Below are 7,735 nucleotides of genomic sequence, written 5' to 3'. Positions count from 1 at the left end.
GCTTCCAACAATCTGAGGAGCATTTGTTTAAGAAAAATGGCTGAAGTTGCATTAAGCACAGTAAGCATTATGGCATTTTAACTTGCCCTATTTCCACCCACTCACGCTGTGGTAGCCTTAGAAACCAATAACCTTGCAACTACGGTAGCCACGAGGACCAGCAAACTGGCAGCCAGTGGAAGGGGACAGATGGGTTTGGAGCTCTCCATAAAGCCTCATTCCCAGAGAATTGTCACTATGTGACCTGTCTGGAAATTGCCTATAAGAGCTACAGTCTCGGGGCTTGTGTTTATTTGGCCTGACTCAGAATATTCTCTGTGTAAACACCTTATTGCTAGGGTATTTGTTAAAAAATAAAGAGTGGGATTTTTTTTTTTTTTTTTTTTTTTAACATTGTAGCTGCCTGAGGCAGTGGTTCCAATTAGTACTAACAAGGAGCTGAACAAACAATGAAAAAGAAAAAACTGGGGAATAAAATGTTAGTTGGGGCCTTTGAAAATCTCTGACAAATTCCTGGGAATCTAGAAGGCCATGTGCATGTGCAGGTATGTACTTGCCCGGGAAAGACCCAAGAAATCCCTAATCTCCTTTTCTACCTCTGCACAAACAGGAAATTAAGGCTAAGGCAGAGTTGTAAACTGTTTATCTGATCAATGAAGGCATGTGCCAAAACACACACACAGAGGAATTTGGCAAAGGTTGGGAGACTTAATGATTCAAGACATTAGAGAAAAACCTCTGTCTATTCATTAGCTGCCTAAGCTAACTGAGCAGAACCTTCAGTGGCCACACATGATAAAGAATATAGGCTTTAAAGATTTAATTCTAAAAAATTTCTAAACAAACAGCAGCAGCAATGACCAACAATAACAAACAATGGGAACTACAACAAACCCTGGGAGGGAATCTGGTGTCCAGAATGGCCAATTATAATTTTTAAATATTCAGTTTTCAACAAAAAAATTACAAGACATACAAAGAAACAAGAGTATGGTCCATAAACAGGAGAAAACTCCTAACTAATAGGAACTGTCCCAAAGGAAGCCCAGATGTTGGATTTATTAGAAAAAGATGTTAAATAGACAAAGTATTATAAATATGTTCAAAGAACTAACAGAAACCACGTCTAATGAATGAAAGGAAAGTATGAGAATGATGTCTCATCAAATAAAGAATATTAATAAAGAAATGGAGATGATAAAGAGAACCAAATAGAAATTTGGCAGTTGAAAATTATAAAGACTAAAATGAAAAATTCATGAGAAGGATGTAACAACAGACTTGTTAGAGCTGGCAGAAGAAAGTATTAGTGAACCTGAAGATATTCAATAAAGATATTGAATACATTTAACAAAAGAAATGCAAGACTTGTACATTGAAAACTATAACAAGGGACCCAGATAGCCAAAAGTATCTTGAAAAAACAACAAATTTAGAGGACTCACACTTACCAATTTAAAAACTTACTACAAAGCTACAGTAATCAAGACAGTGTGGCATTGGCATAAAGATAGACACATAGATCAATGGAATAGAGCTGACAACAGCTCAGAAATAAACCCATAAGTTTATGATCAACTGATTTTTGATAAGGATGCCAGGACAATTTGATGGGGGAAGGAATAGTCTTTTCAACAAATGGTGTTGGGACAACTGGATATCCATATGCAAGAGAATGTAAAAATTAACACGGATCAAGGACCTAAATGTAAAGAGTTTAAACTATAAAACTCTTAGAAGGAAACATAGGTATAAATCTTCATGGCCTTGGATTAGGCAACCATTTAATAGATATAAAGCCTAATGCAAAAGCAAACAAAGAAAAAAATAGGTAAGTTGGAGTTCATTAATACTAAAAGCTTTTGTTCTTCAAAGGAATCTATCAAAAAAGTGCAAATACAGCCCAAATAATGGAGAAACATATTTACAAATCATATATTTGATTAGAACCTAGTATGTGGAATATATAAAGAACACTTATAACGCAACTATAAAAAGACAAATATTCCAATTTAAAAATGGGCAAATAATATGAATACTTTCTCCAAAGAAGGTATACAAATGGCTAATATGTACATCTAAAGATGCTCAACAGTCATTAGGATAATGTAAATCAAAACTACAAAGAGATACCAATTTACAGCCACTAGGATGGCTATGCTGGAAATGACAGATGATAACAAGTGTTGGCAAGGATATAGGGAAATTGGAATTCTCATGCATTGCTGGTGGAAATGTAAAATAATGCAGCCACTTTGGAAGGCAGTTTGACATTTCTTAAAAAAATTAAACATAGAGTTATTATTATATGACCCAGCAACTCCACTCCTAAGTACGAGGTCAGAAAATGAAGTTCATGAAGTCATCCTAAAAAATATGCTACATACCTCATTGCTGAATATCACTACAGTCACCTTCCAAGCACTCCCCTTGGGAAGCTATGCACCGATGCCAGTGCCTAGTTCATCGTTCAAAGCAATGTTGGAACTCTTTTTCTGGAATGGCCATCAGACCTGTCGTCGTATTACCCTTGATGTCCTGAATGTCATCCAAATGTCTTCCTTGCAATATTTGCTTTCTCTTCAGGTAAAGAAAGAAGTCATTGGGGGCCAGATCAGGTGAGTAGGGAGAGTGTTCCAATACAGTTATTTGTTTACTGGCTAAAAACTCCCTCACAGACAGTGCCGTGTGAGCTGGTGCATTGTCCTGATGCAAGAGCCGTGAATTGTTGATGCAAAGTTCAGATTGTCTAACTTTTTCACACAGTCTTTTCGGCACTTTCAAATAGTAAACTTGGTTAACTATTTGTCCCGTTGGCACAAATTCATAATGAATAATCTCTCTGATATCAAAAAAAGTTAGCAACATTGTTGCAACAAGTTCGCGAACTTAATTGTCAGACCTCACATATACTCAAGAGCATTAAAAACATATGTTCCCACAAAAACTTGTACTTAAATGTTTAAAGGAATATTATTCATAATAGCAGAAAGTGGAAACAACCCAAATGTCCATCAACTTCTGAATGGATAGAAAGTGTGGCATATCCATTCAATGGTATATTATTCGACTATAAAGAGGAATGAAGTACTGATACATGCTACAACATGCACAAACCTTGAAAACATTATTCTAAGCAAAAAACAACAACAACAAAAAAACAGACACAAAAGACCATATATTGTAAGGGTGAAACTTGGGAAATTAATGACAGACTTAGTTCAGTCACCTCATAGCTTGCTATTTAGCTGTTTTCTCTTTGTTTTTCCCTTTCACTGCTTTATTTAATGACTCTGCTTGGTTCCCTTTCTTAAGACTATTGATTTAATTAATCAGCAGAGCACTAACCTGGAAAGAACAGTTTCTCAATGGTTAGGCGCCCGGACACCAGGATCCATGATTGCAACTCCCTGCAGCTTTTGCTGATGATGCATGACACACTCCAGCCACGGCTGCTGAGTTTGAGATAACATTATGAAGCAGACCAGGCCCTGGGAGGTGATTTCTCAACTGTCAGCCCTGAAACTTACATGACCCAATTACCACTTTTCTTTGTTCTTTCCCCCAACTACCTGCCTGACGATAAAACCTCTTGATTATTCTCAGTTCGGGGAAGGTGTTTTTTTCTAGACATTAGTCTGCCATCTTCCCTAACTGCCGGTGTCATGCAGGGTGTCATGTGGGGTCTCGGGTCCCGCTCCCCACATAAGAACGCAGGATATGGTGAGGCCAAAAAGGAACACCCATGGAACCATAGATAGGGGAGTCACACCACTATCTTCTCGCTGGCAGCTGGGTTGGAGACACAGAAAGCAGGAGCCACATGATCCGCAACCTGCTGTCCACTTCTCTGCAATCCGCAACCCGTAATCTGCCGTGCTGACTGCAGTCCGTGCTTGCCAGCCACCATCTTCTTGCTAGCCCCCCATTTTTGCTGCTAGCGTAAACATAGCAGATATATTAGTGGCCAATGGCTCACTGGTTACAGCTGACAGCCAACTAGCCACAATTGATGGCCATTTACTACCTGAGCCAGCACCTTTCCACGTGAGAGCAAGAGCCTGGAAACTGCACACCTGGCTCTGTTCCCACAGCTGGCATCTAGAATAAAGTATGCTTTTGTCCTCACCAACACTTGTCACTTAAGTTCTTGGGCCCTGGGCAGCAAGGGGCGCCAGACCTGAGTCTGGTAACAATGTGATTTCACTTATATGAAATGTCCAGAATAGGAAAATCAGAGACAAAAAGTGGTTGCCAGGGACTGAGTAGAAAGGGAGAATGGGAAGTGTCACGTGGGGGAGTCACGCAGGATCTCTGGTCCCGCTTCCCACATAAGAACGCAGGATGTGGTGAGGCCATAAAGGAACACCCACGGAGCCATAGATAGGGGAGTCATACCACTATAGTCTTGCTGGCAGCTGGGTTGGAGACACAGGAAGCAGGAGCCACTCTGTCCGCAACCCGCCGTCCTACCTGCAATCCGCGCTTGCCAGCCACGGTCTTCTTGCTAGCCCCCATTTTTTGCTAGCGTAGCCACAGCAGTTACATTAGTGGCCAATGGCTCACTGGTTACAGCTGACGGCCAACTAACCACAGCTGATAGCCATCCAGTCACAGTTGATGGCCATTTACTACCTGAACCAGCACCTGTCTATGTGAGGCCGAGAGCCTGGAAACTGCACTCCTGGCTCTGTCCCCACAGGAAGTGACTACTAATTGATTTGGAGTTGGTTTATTTATGTATTTTTTGGTGTGGGGGGGGCGGTGATGGAAATGTTCTGGAATTATATAGTAGTGATAATTTCATAATCTTGTGAATATACTAAAAACCACTGAATTGAATTATATGGCATGTGAATTATGTCAATAAAAATTTTATTTACATAATAGTCTGTGTAGGCAAGTTAGGATAGTAGAAAGAATGCAGCAGAACTTGAGTGTTAGATTTGGCTTAGAATCCAGGCTTTGGGAGAGTTTTAATGTATTTTAGCTTTAGTCTCCACTTCTGAAAATTGGGGCATTAATACCAATCTTACATATTTGTATGTGTATTATGTGAGAAATATATGTAAACTGTTTTGGGGGATGGGGTGGGTTGGACACATAGTAGGTTTATAACACATGTTAATTCATTTCCTTCCTCCCTCCCTCCCTCCCTCTTTCCCTCCCTCCCTTCCTCCTTCCTTTCTTTTCTTCCTTCCTGAGTTTGTACGAGATTAAGGCAGTGGATCAGGAGAAAAGAAAATATAGGAATCTTGTTGTTGATATGGAGACAATAATCTAAACCCCCCTATGAAATGGGGGCAGAAGATTGGGGAATGGGGAACATCTTGGAGGTGAAAACTCTAATTTTAAGCAGAATTGTTCCATTTATTCACTGCAGTGTGGAGCTCAGCCTAAGAGAGGGCCTGTAAGAAGTCATCAAATTACCTCTGGGGAGGAGGGAGCTGTCTGTTGACCTCAGGGACAGCTGTTGACAAAACAGTTGTTCTTTGATTCCAGCCAGAAGGGACTTGATTTTTCTTGAGGACAGGGAACCACAGAATACTAGATTTTTTTTAATTAAAATTATTGGGGTGACAATCGTTAGTAAAATTACATAGGTTTCAGGTGTACAATTCTGTATTACATCATCTATGTGTCACATTCTGTGTTCACCACCCAGAGTCAGTTCTCCTTCCATCATCATATATTTGACCCTTTTACCCTCTTCCACCCCCCACCCCCCCACCTTCTGGTAACCATACTAGTCTTTACAAAACACACATACTTAGGATACCCTCTACTCCTCTACCCCTTCTCTGGACTCTAGCTCCTGAAATTCACACTTTTGAAAACCTCCATAGGTGATTCTTGATCAGTACTCTTTAAACTTTAATGTGTTCAAATCACCTGGAGCATCTTGCTAACATGCAGTTTCTGATTCAGTAGGTCTGGTGTGGGGCCTGAGATGCCTTAGTTCTAACAGGCTTCCAGGTGATGCTTCAATAGCAAAGGCTTAGCAGTTGATCTGAGTAAACCTGGTTGGAACTGAATGTCATACTAATTGTTAAAGTGGTGAAGCTAGGTTCTGTGAACAAAAAAGGGGTGCTGTAATAAATCTAACTGAAAGTAACCTCACAGGTGATCTGATCATAAATTCCTAATTGGGCAGATTGTGGTGGGTAGTCATGCTCCAGGCATCTAACTTCTTCAGTAAAAGGTTTATCTTTGCTGTAACCAAGCCCTGTCCATTGTTTTTGTGCATCTAGGTTAACGCACCTGATTGGATGGCCATCAGCTGTGGCTAGTTGGCCATCAGCTGTAACCAGTGAGCCATTGGCCACTAATATAACTGCTGTGTCTACGCTAGCAAAAAAAAAAAAGGGGGGGGGTGGCTAGCAAGAAGATGGCGGCTGGGCTGGCAAGCGCAGATTGCAGTTAGGATGGCTGGTTGCGGACAGTGTGGATCCAGCCTCCAGTGAGAGTATAGTGCCTCCAGCGAGAATATACTAGTATGACTCCCCTACCTATGGCTCCGCGGGTGTTCCTTTTTGGCCTCACCATATCCTACGTTATGTGGGGAGCGGGAGCAGAGACCCCTCTGGATGCCCTGCAGGCCTCCCTGCATGAGAAATGGCGCAGCGAGCAGGGTATGGTGCCGGCCAAAGCTCTCCAAAGGACGGTGGAGCAGTTTGTGTGTATGAACACTCAGTCTCAGGAAGACTAGGAGGAGCAGCTGCCGGAGAGCTGGACCCCCGTGGAGGGGTGGGAGGACGTGGACGGTTCTCCCACCAGCACAGGAAAAGCCATGCAGCTGCTGGAGAGATGGAGCCCCGTGGAGAGGTGGAAAGATGTGGACGGTTCCCCAAACAGCAAAGGCCGGAGAAAGCAAAGGTCGTTGCGGCCCTGTGGGCCAGGGAAGTTCCTGCTCAGGCAGCCCGGATGCGGCACTTGTCCCAGGAGCAAAGGCTTGCTGAGTCCTCCGTGGGAGATGCGGGTGAGGTCAAAGTCGTCCCTCACCCCCAGGATAGCCCTGGTGAATGACTATGGACTATGGGGAATTGCCTTCCATCCCTAATTTAATGGACCGCTTGACTGGGAACATACCACCATGTAGTGGAACTGGGGGATATTTGCTTTTGTGTCTTGACTACCCGCCATTGAGAATATGTAAGCACCTTGATTGTGAGTCGTTGTTGTTCCAGCAGGGTACCCTGAGAGGCCCAGAGAGAGTGGCAGTACTGTGAGAGCCCTGGCTGAGTCCAGGAAGTCTGGCTGTGCCCAGAGAGAGCGGCAGTGCCCTGAGAAACCCTGGCTGTGTCCGGGAAGACAGGTGGTACCCTAAGAAGTCCAGGAAGTCTTGCTGTGCCCAGAAGCACTGGTGGTGCCCTGAGAAACCCTGGCTGTGCCAGGGAAACTAGTGGTACCCTAAGAAGTCCAGGAAGTCTGGCCGTGCCCAGAAGTACTGATGGTGCCCTGAGAAACTCTGGCTGTGTCCGGGAAGACAGGTGGTACCCTAAGAAGCCCAGGAAGTCTGGCCGTGCCCAGAAGCACTGGTGGTGCCCTGAGAAACCCTGGCTGTGTCCAGGAAGACAGGTGGTACCCTAAGAAGTCCAGGAAGTCTGGCTGTGCCCAGAAGCACTGGTGGTGCCCTGAGAAACCCTAGCTGTTCCCAGAGAGCCTGGCTGTGTCCAGGATATTGCATTCACCTCCAGGCTCCTTGCACAGGGCCCCTCGCAGAAGACGCTTGTCG

This window comes from Rhinolophus sinicus, linkage group LG06 (assembly GCF_036562045.2).
Source record: "Rhinolophus sinicus isolate RSC01 linkage group LG06, ASM3656204v1, whole genome shotgun sequence".
In the NCBI taxonomy this organism is placed as follows: domain Eukaryota; kingdom Metazoa; phylum Chordata; class Mammalia; order Chiroptera; family Rhinolophidae; genus Rhinolophus; species Rhinolophus sinicus.
Note: the sequence above shows the minus strand (reverse complement) of the source record.